Here is a 13,821-nt window from a genome sequence, read left to right as displayed (position 1 = left end):
CCCCCCACCGTTTCATCCTACACACCTTATCATTCTGAAACAGTGTTAATTCCAAGCCTCTCCATTTTTGTAAAATTAAGTCACTTTTGCCATAACATATCAAGAGGAGGCAAAATAAGAAATATAAAGAATATTCTTCAAAATTACCTTCCGAAGTACATTGACCACAGGCTTCTTTGTCCTCATCCCCTTAGATGTGATTATGCAAAAAGAGAAAATTTAATACTGCAATCAATAGAGACCCGCCCTTTTATAATACAGGGTCTTAGCCCCCATTGATTTTTTTGGCTAGCTGCACAAACTTACTTATGCACATAAGAATTTTATGCCATAAAGAAGAGAAAGTGACTTTCTTCCCACAGTATACAATAAGAGCATAACTGTGAGCTCACAAAATGGAAGCCTCATTCCTCACCTTCAGAAACAACAGAAGAAGGGAGGGTTTGTCTTCGGGATTATTTTAACAGATTTAAAAACAGATGACTTATATAATGTGGGGAGAAAAAATGCAGTGCCTTAGTTTTTGCAATCACAATAAGGCATGATCCATGTCACTGCAAGGGTGTATTTCAAAGATGAGAAAATTGTTTCTGGGGAAAGAAATGCCTCAAAAAAAAAAAAAAAAGACTCCTAATTGTGACTAGTTTAATGCTTCTGCAGAGCAAGTCAATAGCATGCTCACCCAGCTCAGGTGGCCTCAGGCTGCTCCCCTCACAGGGTCTGATGAAGCCAGCCTCTTCCCTGGATCAAGGTATTAAGGTATGGGTTATTTGTATTGATTTTATGTGCCGCTACGCTGTGCTGGTCATGCTCATATCTGTGGTTCACAAATTCCCCTTGAAAATGTCACCGCCGCTTCATTTTCTCTGCCATCCATCAATACTGCGGCCAGAGAGGCTGGTCATTAACCCTGAGGGTGGTTGTCTTGTCCAGTGCATCCCAGGCCACTGTAGATTCCCAAAGTTTTCATGAATGCCAGCAATGGTAGAGGGTGTAGGTGGGACCAGTGATAAGGTTCTTCACCAAAAACATAATAAAAAAACAAATCCAAAAACTTTCAAGGATTTTTATCTGATGTTCAGGATTGTTTTGCCTTGTCCAGAGAACCTTGCAAATGGATAGGCCCTCTAGTGGTTTACAAGGGTGCTCAGATAGAAGGGGAGGTCTCATCAGACATTATTTGACATCATTTGGAAACACAGTCACACCCACAAACAGGTGTATGCACAGGAATTTCAATACCTGAACAGAGCTATTATAGGCTACACTCACACCTTGAATTCTAATTGAGATAAATCTTAAAGAAACTTTGTCTTAGATGCTGATAATTTGGGGACAATACAGATTTCCCCAGAAATTCTGGTCAGTCTTTCTCAGCAAAATACTTACACTAAGCCATTGAATAATTGTAAAAAGATACATTTCCCTTCTCAGAGTGGAATAAAACTAGCCTTCCCTGGAAGCCAAACAGAAATCTACACACAGGCAGAGCCACGACTGTATTTATCAGTCTACGATGATCCTTTAACAAACATGCAATGGGGTAAAAATAAAACACATGTTTTCCCTTATTTCTCTGCAAGCGCTTACTTAAGGTTTTATTATATTTGGCCATGGGACATTCAGTAAACTTACTGATGATATCAAAGAATGATTTTACAAACAGTAAAAGTTACACTATTGACACCTCCAAATTCTGGAGTATTTACATTGTGTTAGGTGCACACTTGCTCAGGGAGATTAACAAACATTACTAGAAAGGCTGTGGCCAAATCCACCCTGGTTGTTTATAAAACCTTTACAACTCATCAGCCTCCACTAACACACTGGCACTGTTCAATTACCATCAGTTTTAGAGAGCCTTAGCAAAACATCCAGTGCCCATGTAAATAGACAAATCTGAAAACTAGCTGCTCTGTTGGCTTACATACTGTAGGTAATGTTTTCTTTTGCTCAAATTTGTTCTGGAAACTAATCATGCTCTGATAAAGCCATCTGCAAATATGAGAAAGATTGACACCCACATGTCAAAGTTTACACAGCCTGACCAAGTGTACATATAGTGCAGATGATGTAAGGGCTCTGCTGTGCAGAGCTTCTCCGGGGCCATGTTGGAATGGGGCTCTCTGGATCAGAATGCAGGCACTACTGTCCATGTTAAAGCAAAACTTGCCTGGTTCCTTGCCAAGTTAAAACTCTTGAGGAAGGGGTGGGCACTTTCCTCAATGTTCAAAGAATTTTAACTTCATTCCCCTGGCCAAATCAGTTTAGGACCATAGGATGATTGTCACTTAGCTAATTCCAAACACGACTGCTTTTCTACAAATCACTAAAGCTTCACTTTTACACGGAAATTGAGAGTAACTTAGTGTCCACCTGCTAGAAAAGATAGCATTAAATATTAACAAAAATTATGATATGAAGTGACAATGTCCAACAATTCACAGATAACCAACTCTTCGATGTACATTATCTAATTTGTAGGAAGGAATATATATATATATATATATCCAAATATAAATATATATCCATATATATATATCCATATCCATATATATATATATATATATATCCATATACATATATCCATATATATATCCATCTATCTATCATCTATCTATCTCCACCCATGCTCAAAGAAAGTCCAGGATGAAAACCTGATTCCAAAGCAGATGGAGTGCCTGAATGCAACTGAACACAGTGAGGAATTGACCTTCATTTTACATCAACAATGAACCTTTCCAATTTAGGTACCCGGCACAATTATCTTTTAGCAAGTGATGGTCCATGTCTCCCAGAAATAAACCAAGGTGGCTCTATTGTGTGGTCCTAATCTCCCTCTTTGGTAAGACAATGAAAAACAAAATCAACAGCTGTGCCGAAGGACTTGATTTGTGATAAACTTATTTTGGTTCCTGATGCTCTCTGCTTATTGAGAGCTCAGAAATCATGTTTAAGTTTTCATTTCAAGGTTTTTCTAAGGACCAATCACAGATTCCCTTGTTTATCATGTCCAGGGTACCATCTAATGAGTCTTTTAAAAATATAGCAGGTGGGGCGCCTGGGTGGCGCAGTCGGTTAAGCGTCCGACTTCAGCCAGGTCACGATCTCGCGGTCCGTGAGTTTGAGCCCCGCGTCGGGCTCTGGGCTGATGGCTCAGAGCCTGGAGCCTGTTTCCGATTCTGTGTCTCCCTCTCTCTCTGCCCCTCCCCCGTTCATGCTCTGTCTCTCTCTGTCCCCCCCAAAAAATAAATAAACGTTGAAAAAAAATTAAAAAAAAATATAGCAGGAATTATTTCTCTCCACCCTTCTGACAATTCTCAAGGTTGGTGTTTTGGATTTTTTTTTTTTTTTTTAATTACCAAGGATAGCTATGTGATTTCAGTCCTTTCAGTTCCCACTTTAAAATCTGGCCCTTAGCACTTCCTCAATACTGGATTTTGTTTCTCTCTTTCATATTTTCAATTGTAAGATCATTCTTCTTGATAGATTGTTAAATCTATACCCAGGAATGGGTTCATTACATCCTTGCTCTTCTTGATTTAAATATAGCAAAATAAAGCCTTCTGGAGGCTCTTAGAATTTTTTTTGAAAACATCATTAATATTTAGTCTTCTTGTTTCCTTAAAACATTTGATAGTGACACAGTTCTTTGTCTCTGTCCATCTTTTGTATATTTTAAATATATGTATATTTTAAATATATTGTTGTTGTTGTTTAATGTTTATTTATTTTTGAGAGACAAAGAGACAGAGCTTTGGTGGCAGAGGGGCAGAGAGAGAGGGAGACACAGAATCTGAAGCAGGCTCCAGGCTCTGAGCTGTCAGCACAGAGCCTGACATGGGGTTCGAACTCACAAACTGTGAGATCATGACCCGAGCCACAGTCGGATGCTTAACCAAGTAAGCCACTCAGGCACCCTTCCTATTCAATTGTTTAGCTGTCTTTACCTTTACGAATCTCTATAGTCCAACAATTTCCAAGCTCAAGTCCTTTTTTTTAAAGTTTTATTTATTTAAATAATCTCTACACTGAACATTCTCTTGAACTCACAACCCTGAGATCAAGAGTTGCATGCTCTTCTGACTGAGCCAGCCAGGCGCCCCCCAAGCTAAAGTCTTATAATCAAAAGCTTCTATGTCTTACCTGATTGCAAAATTACCTATTGCAAACAATAGCTATACCTAATTAACTTGTTTTTTCAAATGCTTATTCTATTTACCAAAAATGGATTTAGCCAACTCACTAAGAACTTTTCAAGAATGTATGTCTTATGTTTATGAAGTCATATCTCTTTCACTCTTGCCCAACCTTTTGAGCTGTCTTTGCTCATATAATGACTTCCAGAATCCCATAACCTCATTTATGTCTTACTAGATGCATTGATATGAAATGTATAACAATTTTATGATGATTCTTGTCCAACAGAAGCCTTTTCTATGTTAGCTCATAAAACTTAATTCCCAATTTCCTCCTCTCAGAGAAAAAATGATCTTTGCCCCCATGTGGATAATTGGATCATGGAGGTAGGTGACAACTTAACAGTTACCAGGTAATACTGCCTTAGAGGAGGTGGTTAAGGGCAGGATGAGAACTCTTGCATCTGCAGAGAAGAGGGCAGAGCAGAGTGGCAAGAACTTACATTTGTTGGATGCCTGTGTTGCACCAGAGACTCTGATCTAGGTAACTCATGCTATAATCTCTTACCTCATTCATTTTTTTCTTGCCCTCCCTCTTATTCCCACACCACTCATTCTCTGGCTTAATACTCTTTAGTGGTTTTTCATAGCACTTTGCACAAACTTCTCATCACAGCCTTTGAGGCCTGGTGTGGTTAGTCTCACACTAAAATTCCTAGACTCATTTTTCCTCTGTCCCTTTGTTTTTGCTACCTCATTGCTGCTGGCCTTCTTTCCCTGTGCCCACCTGTGCATCCGCAAGCCTGGCCCAACTCTGGCACAGAGTTAATGCTCAATAACTATTTCTTGGTTGAGGGGGCAAACGAGTGAATGCATCTCATTCTTTCAGTAATCCTAAGAGGAAGAAATAGAGGGTCAGATGGATATGGTCCCATGCTCAAGTCTCAGCTGGTAGCAAGTAGAAGTTAACACTGTGTTACAATGCTATTTGGGCTCCTCTAAGATCCTGTGTATAAATAGATGAGGATGCACACTCTGATGAGCTGTGTTGTCCAAATGCGATATAGAGGTAAGTTTGAATGTGCCTGGCAAGTGCATCCTGAAGCAATTTTCTTTCACCTCTGATGGATTTGCCGCCATGGTGTTCCTTTAGAGGTTTTATTTGTCTGTGGATTTTCTTTGGAGGAAGGCAGCCAAAGGATGTTTTTTAGAAGCCAAGGTGAGAGTTAGTAAGATGCTTTGACATGGCACCTTTTATAACATTGAAATATGATCATTAGACTCGCTCTCAAGGATAAGGGATTTGCATTTGGCTTGCGTTGTGCAAACAGGGCTTTTGTTGATTTATCAACAGGACTTCGCTTGGGGTTTTGGATTGGATTCCAGAGGTTGGCACCTATGCTTTAAAAAATCTAAACAGAAGGAGAAAATAAATCACCAACTGGCACTTTAAAGACAAAGATTTATACCAAATTTAATGAACTTCCTGTCTTGCTGAGCATGAGGAAAATGTCATGTTTACCCCAAAGCTCACTGCTCTTGGCAACGGATGTGCCCAGTTGGAAGGGATGCAGAAGTGGGCTGCATTCACCCAAATAGAATTTGGAAAACTTATTAGCAAGAGAGCAATCAGCAAGAACTTGGCCTTCATGGTGCACCCCAACTCCTTCCTACTAACCCTTAGCAGAACTATCTAAGAAGAAATGTGGGTCAAGTCATATTGTCTGATTTTCATTCCCCTAGAAGCAGACCAAAATGAAGGATTCAATTTACCCAAGGGATACAGGAGCACTGATGCATAGGGGCACTTGTACCCCAATGTTTATAGCAGCACTCTCAACAATAGCTAAATTATGGAAAGAGCCTAAATGTCCATCAACTAATGAATGGATAAAGAAATTGTGGTTTATATACACAATGGAGTACTACATGGCAATGAGAAAGAAGGAAATATGGCCCTTTGTAGCAACATGGGTGGAACTGGAGAGTGTTATGCTAAGTGAAATAAGCCATACAGAGAAAGAGAGATACCATATGTTTTCACTCTTATGTGGATCCTGAGAAACTTAACAGAAATCCATGGGGGAGGGGAAGGAAAAAAAAAAAGAGATTAGAGTGGGAGAGAGCCAAAGCATAAGAAACTCTTAAAAACTGAGAACAAACTGAGGGTTGATGGGGGGTGGGAGGGAGGGGAGGGTGGGTGATGGGTATTGAGGAGGGCACTTTTGGGATGAGCACTAGGTGTTGTATGGAAACCAATTTGACAATAACCTTCATATATTGAAAAAAAAAAAAAACAAAATGAAGGATTCAAGAGCAAGTAGTGTATTTACAGGGTGGTCCCAGGAAACATTGGTCAGGAAGTAGGAAGGTAGTTAGTAAAATGTGTGTCATTAAGCCAGTTACCACTGTGAGCAACAGGAGCTGAATTCTTTTTTTTTTTTTTTTAATTTTTTTTTCAACGTTTATTTATTTTTTTGGGGGGACAGAGAGAGACAGAGCATGAACGGGGGAGGGGCAGAGAGAGAGGGAGACACAGAATCGGAAACAGGCTCCAGGCTCTGAGCCATCAGCCCAGAGCCTGACGCGGGGCTCGAACTCACGGACCGCGAGATCGTGACCTGGCTGAAGTCGGACGCTTAACCGACTGCGCCACCCAGGCGCCCCATCAGGAGCTGAATTCTTAAGGGACCTCTAGGAACCAGTGTAAAAGATTGGTCTCAGTCATCCCAACCAAGGGGCTAAGGGACTGGGACATTTACCTACTAACTCTCTCAGTGATTGGTCAAGGTCTGCTTCCAGGGATATTCATTTTCCAGAAGTTCTAGCCAGTAGCTCCTTCAGGAAGAGCAACCCCAGCAACCCAAGTCCTCCAGAAAAGAGATGCAGAGATCGGCAGTTGGGAGTAGAGGGGCATTCACTGAATTGGTAAGGGTGAGGCAGCAACATGGTCTTCAACCAACCACAAAGCAAGCTCTGTTACATCCCTGTCTTTTCTGTGACTTCCCATTTCAACTTTTACATGGTTCATAAATGTTGACTGGAGGTACTAACATCTTACCTTACTTTGTATTACATACAGTCAAAGAAATTTCTTTGATTCAGTCATCATATTTATCCAAAAATAATTTTGACCCCACCACTGGCATTGCAAGCCATTCTAAAACTACAGCTCTGTGGGACAAGGAGTGTGCTTTTTCTGACTGTCTTCATATCAAGTGAGGAACACCTAGATTCAAATCTATATAAATCCTCTACCTGGCATTGGAATTTGGAGTTTAAAATGTACCTGATTTTCTCCAAGTCAGTAATAGATCATTTTGCCAAAATGAATGTATAGTCAGGTACTGAAGAAGAAATGAGAAATCGAGTGCATGGTTAAATAGCCCGATCATTTGAAAAAGTGATGAGGTGATCTGTATGCCTGATGGCATCATGGGGATTTAGTTGGTGTTCAGGATATCCATTGCCTTGCAGTGCATGCTGGGTTTGGCTCAGGTAACTTTGCCCTCCCTTCCATTAACTCTTGGCCAAATCTTATGAGCCTTATAGTCCTTTGTTCCCTTCCTTTGCCCTTTAGACTGCCTTTGAGCTTCACTGCTTTTTCCTGATACTAAAACCTTTGTTTTTGAACCAGGGTCACCTCTACTTAAACTACCAAGGAGGAAAATCTTTGCATGGGAAGAACAATGGTCTAGACATTGGAACTCTTGGGTTCCAGTCTCAGGAATGCCACTTGCTCTTACCCTCAGTTCCCTTCATCTTTAAAGTGAGAGTTGGATGGGATTGTTAGAAAATTGCATTATTTGGGATAATTTATTACTTTTATTTTTATTTTTTAAACTGAAGAATAATTAACATACAGTGTTATATTAGGTTCAGATGTACAATACGATTCAACAGTTCTATATATAATTCAGTACTCATCAAGATAAGTGTACTTTTAATCCCCATTCACCTATGCCACTCATCCCCCCACCCACCTTTGGTATGGTAACCATCAGTTTGTTTTTTGTATTTAAGAGTTTGGTTTTTTGTCTTTTTTGTTTGTTCATTTGTTTTGTTTCTTAAATTCCACATGTGAGTGAAATTATATGGTATTTGTCTTTCTGTGTCTTATTTCACTTAGTATTATATCCAGTAGTTCCATCCGTGTTGTTGCAAATGGTGAGACCTCATTATTTTTTACAGCTGAGTAATATTCTATTACATATATATACCACATCTTCTTTATCCATTTATCTATCGATGAACATATGGGTTGTTTATATGTCTTGGCTATTATAAATAATGCTGCAATAAACATACGGGTGCATATATCTTTTCAAGTTAGTGTTTTTGTCTTCTTTGGGTAAATACGCAATAGTGGAATTACTGGATCATGTGGTAATTCTATATTTAATTTTTTGAGAAAACTCCCATACTGTTTTCCACAGAGGCCACACCAATTTGCATTCCACCAATAGTGTACGAGTTCCTTTTCCTCCACATTCTCAACAACACTTGTCATTTCTTATCGTTTTGATTTTAGCCATTTTGACAAATGTAAGGTGATATTGTGGTTTTCATTTGGATTTCCCTGATGATTAGTCATATTGAGCATCTTTTCATGTGTCTGTTGGCCACCTGGATGTCTTCTTTGGAAAAATGTCTGTTCATGTCTTCTGCCCATTTTTTAAGAAGATAAAAAATTGCATTATTCTGGATAATTTATTTTAATATGCTTATTCTTATTAACCTGCCCTCTCTAATATATGTCTTTGGCATGTGATAGGAAGGCAGTTTGACTATGCTGAAGTGCTTCTGTCCATTAATTTCCTTTTTTTAGAAAATGGTTCTATTTCTATTCTTGCCTTGTCTCAGGAGATATAGGCATGAGCATCAGTGAACTTCAGGGACACATTTTAAGAAATTCATTTGTGTCTGTCTATTGATGTATCGACTGATTAATGGTTGATTCTTACATTTTAGAAAACAAAATGAGGGGCACCTGGGTGGCTCAGTCAGTTAAGCATCCAACTTTTGGTTTCAGCTCAAGTCGTGATCTTGCAGTTTGTGGCTTTGATCCCCACATTGAGCTTTGAGCTGACAGCTCAAAGCCTGGAACTTGTTGTGTATTCTATGTCTCCTTCTTTCTCTTCCCCAACCCTGCTTGTGCTGCTCTTTCTCTCTCAAAATAAATAAATAAACTTAAAAAAAGAGAGCAAAATGACTCAAATTATAACCTTTTTAAAAGTCAGCCATGTTTAATAAAGACATGACTATTCCTTATGTAGATCTCATTCATGTTGATAAAAGTGTGCTTCCCAGGACATGTCAGCAATGAGAGAAAAAAATATGTGCTTGTCACATGAAAGTCTAGGCTAAAACAAACCATACATTTGGGAAATGCTATAACTTATAACTCTAAATATCAGAAAATCTAAGAAAAACCTGAGTTTTTTTAAGAGCTGGAAAGTCCTACAGAAAACAAATCAGAAATCCAGGTAGTCTGGCATGTTCTATCTTAGGATAAAACATGGACAAACACTGCTGTATAAATTTTCTCATACCCAGGAGGTGTAGTAAGTAGGAATGTAAGTTTAAGAAATAATACAACTCCTTTAAACATCTCCTCTGGGCACAAGAGAAAGCCATACTAGCAGTGTTTTGGCATCTGATCAACCATCTCTCTGAGACCTTAGGTATATCACTAAGACTTGTAATATCCAATTTTTAGTGTAACCAGAGTACAAGTTAGAGTGGAAACAGAGTATCATATAGCTAATGCTTCTTGACTTCAAAGAAGGAAAGAATATTTATTAGTGATAGATAGTAAACAAATACAAATACGTCCAGTTGAAATATAAGAGAAACAAGAGGCATTACAGGCCAGATTAACTGGTGCTCACTATTTCCATGTCTGTGTATATCATCACACGAATGTGTAATGGTCACAAGTTTGGGATTTTAATCCTTGGTTTGTATTTACTTATCTTGCTAGTGAAACACCCAAAAGTTGAAGAAGGTCAATATTTAGATGCATTATGAAATCAGTTCTTCTTGCTTGGAAGTTTATTTGAAATTGTTGAAGTAATACATTTTAAAGTTGGTATTCAACATTGTGTAAGCATGACTTTTTGAACTATTTATCAGTCATCTGTAATTAATAATCACTAGAGGGAAATGACAGTTGAACTGAGTTGCATTCATCCAGTTGTTAAAGTAAAAGGAAATTCAGTGGTTCCTCAGACAGACATTTTGGATAAGATCTGTAAAAAATAGAACAAAATACATTAGTCCATTAAAAATATTCTTTGAGTAATGCTAAAAAAGAAGGAAAATAAATATAAAATGTACTTTATGCATTTTAATGTTATTGACAAATGAGTAAGATTAATTGACTGGGACTCACCTATGTGTCTTCAAGCCAATGCTGAGGATGGGCCATCTGTAAAGGACACTTCTTTTATCTTCTGATCCAGCAGCTTGCCCAATCCTCTGTTCATTATCCTGCACACCCCCAAACAACTCTTTGAAAGGTTGTCTGTAAATTCATAATTATTGTTTATGAACAAAAATAAAGCAATTCTCCTACCCTATTTATTCCCCCATCCTACACTTTACCCTTAATGAATCAAATTTCTTTGTCATTACTTCTCAAGTAGCAAGTGACAATATTGTAGTAAGTTAACTGAATTTATTTTCAGGGAGTGATCCAGTGGTTTCAGTGTTCTTATTGTGACCATTGTTGTTGTATTAATCTGCTCATTTCAAACCCACCACTATTTGGTGCTGGACCCCATCCTTGAGCAATGTACAGCTTTAGCCACAGAAAGACATTTGTTCTCAATTATTTAAACTTTTTTTTTTTATTTGTTGGATGATACCTTTTTCACACCTGTACTCAGACCAAAAACCTAGGAGTCCTCATGGATATTTAGTGTATCTTCCTGTCTCCCTCCTCAACCATCCAACAGACTTCTATGTTCTGCCTTATCCATTTCTCTGGAAACTGTCCTCTCTTTTCCACTGTTCCCTTGGCCTTGGTTTTGAGTCTCACTATTGAGTCCTTTAAACTGTTGCAAGAACCCCTATACTCACCTCTAAGCTAACCCTAGGATCAGTCTTCCCCAAATCATTCTTCAAAAATGGCCAATCTGATTTTCTTCCCCTGCTGGTGTGTTCAGTGGCTCCTATTAGCCAGCAGTCATGTTCAGACCACTCCAAGGACCTTGCTCTCTTATTTCAGTCAATGGCACCAGCATTCACCCAGGTGCCCAAGCCCAAACCTGGAGCTATCTTTGGTTCCTCCTTTCCTCTTATTTATTCAGTCTGTTAGCAAGACCTGAGACTCTTCCTCCAAAAGACAACCTGTGCCCATTCTCTCTTCTCCAACTCCAAACTACTCTCTTTGCTTCCATTCTTCTATCCTCAATACTTTTCCCACCTACGCCCAGAATAAACTTAAAAAAAAAATCACATCTCTTCTCTGTTTCAAAGTTTTTGGGGATTCTTGCAGCATTTTAAGTCACATCCAACCTTTTTGAAGTGGCTGTTTTGATCCCTTCCTGATATCGTTTCATTCTAATTCTGGAATTTCATTTCTTACCCTGGTCTGGACAAATGAATATACTATGTAAATTTTGACATGATGTAATAGGATGCATACTACACCATTCACAACACTCTGGACATATTGGCTTCTTGTGCCTCCAATCCAGACTCATTCCAGTCTTTGGCTATTTGCCCAGCTCTTTATTCTGGAAATCTCTACCCACCCCCCACCTCCACCCCAACACCATCCCTTCTTCCAAATACTCACATCTCAATTACCCACCATTCATCCTATGAGGTCTTCCCTGTACAGCTTAAGCAACCTCTGATTCCAATCTATAAAGTGATGTAATTATATGACATTAAGTTGTTCTTTATTTGTTTGTTTATTTATTTATTGATGATTGCCCCTTCAGAAATGCAAGTTTCTCAAAGATAGGGGAACTACTTGGTACTCATCTATGCCTAGCATTAGGCCTGGGGCAGGTTTGGAATATAAAAATATTCGTTGAATAAATGAATGAATGTTTATTATAAAACTATTAACATTTACCAATATGATAAGGTAAAGGCAGTATCTTCATTTAATTTTTTTAATGTTTATTTTGAGAGAGAAAGAGAGAAAGCATGAGGCAGGAAGGGGCAGAGAGAGACAGGGACAGAAAGAATCCCAAGAAGGCTCCACACTGTTGGTACAGAGCCCAATGCAGGGCTCTATCTCAGGAACTGAGAGATCATGACCTGAGCCAAAATCAAGAGTCAGACACCTAACTGACTGAGCCACCCAGGCATCCTAGTATCTTCATATTTTAATTTGCTCCCTGATTATTACTGAAATGGACCCCTTTTCATACTTTTATTGATAATCACCTTCCTTTTCTAGGAATATCCTGTTGGCATCCTTTGCTTACTTTCCTACTAGTTACATTGCTTTCTTTTTAGTTGTTAGTCATGAGCTGTGTTTACTTCTTTGCAATTATTTATGTTTAGACAATTATTTTGATTTATATTTTGAAAACATGTTCTCCTTGTATATCATTTGTCTTACTTTTATTGTGGGGGATATGTGTTGCTACAAAGTTTCAAACATTGATGTGGTAAAATTCATCTTTCTTAAAATTTAAGAATTTTAGTTCTTAAAAATACATAAAATAGAAGATCAACAAAGGCCTCCCACACCTCCAAATATAACCTCTCACTTGAACACACTGATCAATATTAAGATCTATGAAAGTGTCGCAAGTGGATATAGTGTAAGTTCTATGTGTTGTAATATGAAACAGACAGCACAATGTGTGATGTATTCTTGCAAAAAAACCAAAGTAGCATACATTTAATGAGCTGTTTGCATTCAGTCTCCAGTCTAGGGGCTGAGTGGGGGATGGAGGAGCAGGTTGAAGATCATCAGGTAGGCGTAGTCAGGTGAACCCAAAATAGGACACCCTATAGGCTCAATAATTTTAACAAGACAATAGCACAGGAGAAAAGGGGACAATTTCAGATGAAAAGAGCCTTAAGGAATATAACAAATAATTACAATTAATAAACTTAAAATCCTGCTGTGAAATAGATTATATTGATAATTAAGGAAAATTTGGAAATATCTAAATTATTAAATATCAGGACATATTTTTAAAATTTATTATTAAAAATAATATAAATTTTATTTTATTAAGGATCATATGGCATGGTGATTATACTAAAGGAATTCCTTTTTTTTTTTCCAGACTTGAGATGTCTACTAATTAAGAATAAAAATACATGGGATTTTCTTTAAAATAGCCTCTTGCCCCAAATAAAAGTGTGTGTGCATTGGAGTTGGGAACAGGTGAATCAAGAATGGTAAAACGCTGATGACATTAATCAAGGTTGCTCAAAAGATGGTAACAGTCCTAGGCTTGGAGGAGAGAAGGGAGAGTGAGTTTTCAGACCCCAGAGGCAGAGCTCTGGGAGAAGGCAAGTTGACAAGAGCTAGGGAGGTGTGGGAGAGGAACCTTGAGCTCACTCTCCTCCCCACCCCTTGTGGTCCCTTGCCAGGTTTTTCCAAGAACAGAAGGCAGAGAGCAGGGAAGCCATGGTCTGTGAGGATCCACCTCACAGAGAGGAGAGTCCCTCTAGAGGGACAAACAGCTAGAGATAGGGGTGG

The 13,821-nt window shown here is 38.6% G+C and overlaps 1 long non-coding RNA gene across 1 annotated transcript; it reads right to left on the bottom strand.

Annotated features, from left to right (window-relative positions):
- Window positions 1-10,178: 10,178 nt before the first annotated feature.
- Window positions 10,179-10,730, bottom strand: LOC123579674. Its single transcript, XR_006702889.1, has 2 exons — window positions 10,534-10,730; window positions 10,179-10,390 (listed from the first exon to the last, which is right to left on the bottom strand). It is a non-coding gene; the product is annotated as an uncharacterized LOC123579674 (long non-coding RNA).
- Window positions 10,731-13,821: the final 3,091 nt, after the last annotated feature.

This window comes from Leopardus geoffroyi, chromosome A3 (assembly GCF_018350155.1).
Source record: "Leopardus geoffroyi isolate Oge1 chromosome A3, O.geoffroyi_Oge1_pat1.0, whole genome shotgun sequence".
Taxonomy (NCBI): Eukaryota; Metazoa; Chordata; class Mammalia; order Carnivora; family Felidae; genus Leopardus; species Leopardus geoffroyi.
The sequence above is the reverse complement of the archived record's forward strand: the minus strand, read 5'-3'. Positions and strand labels throughout refer to the sequence as shown.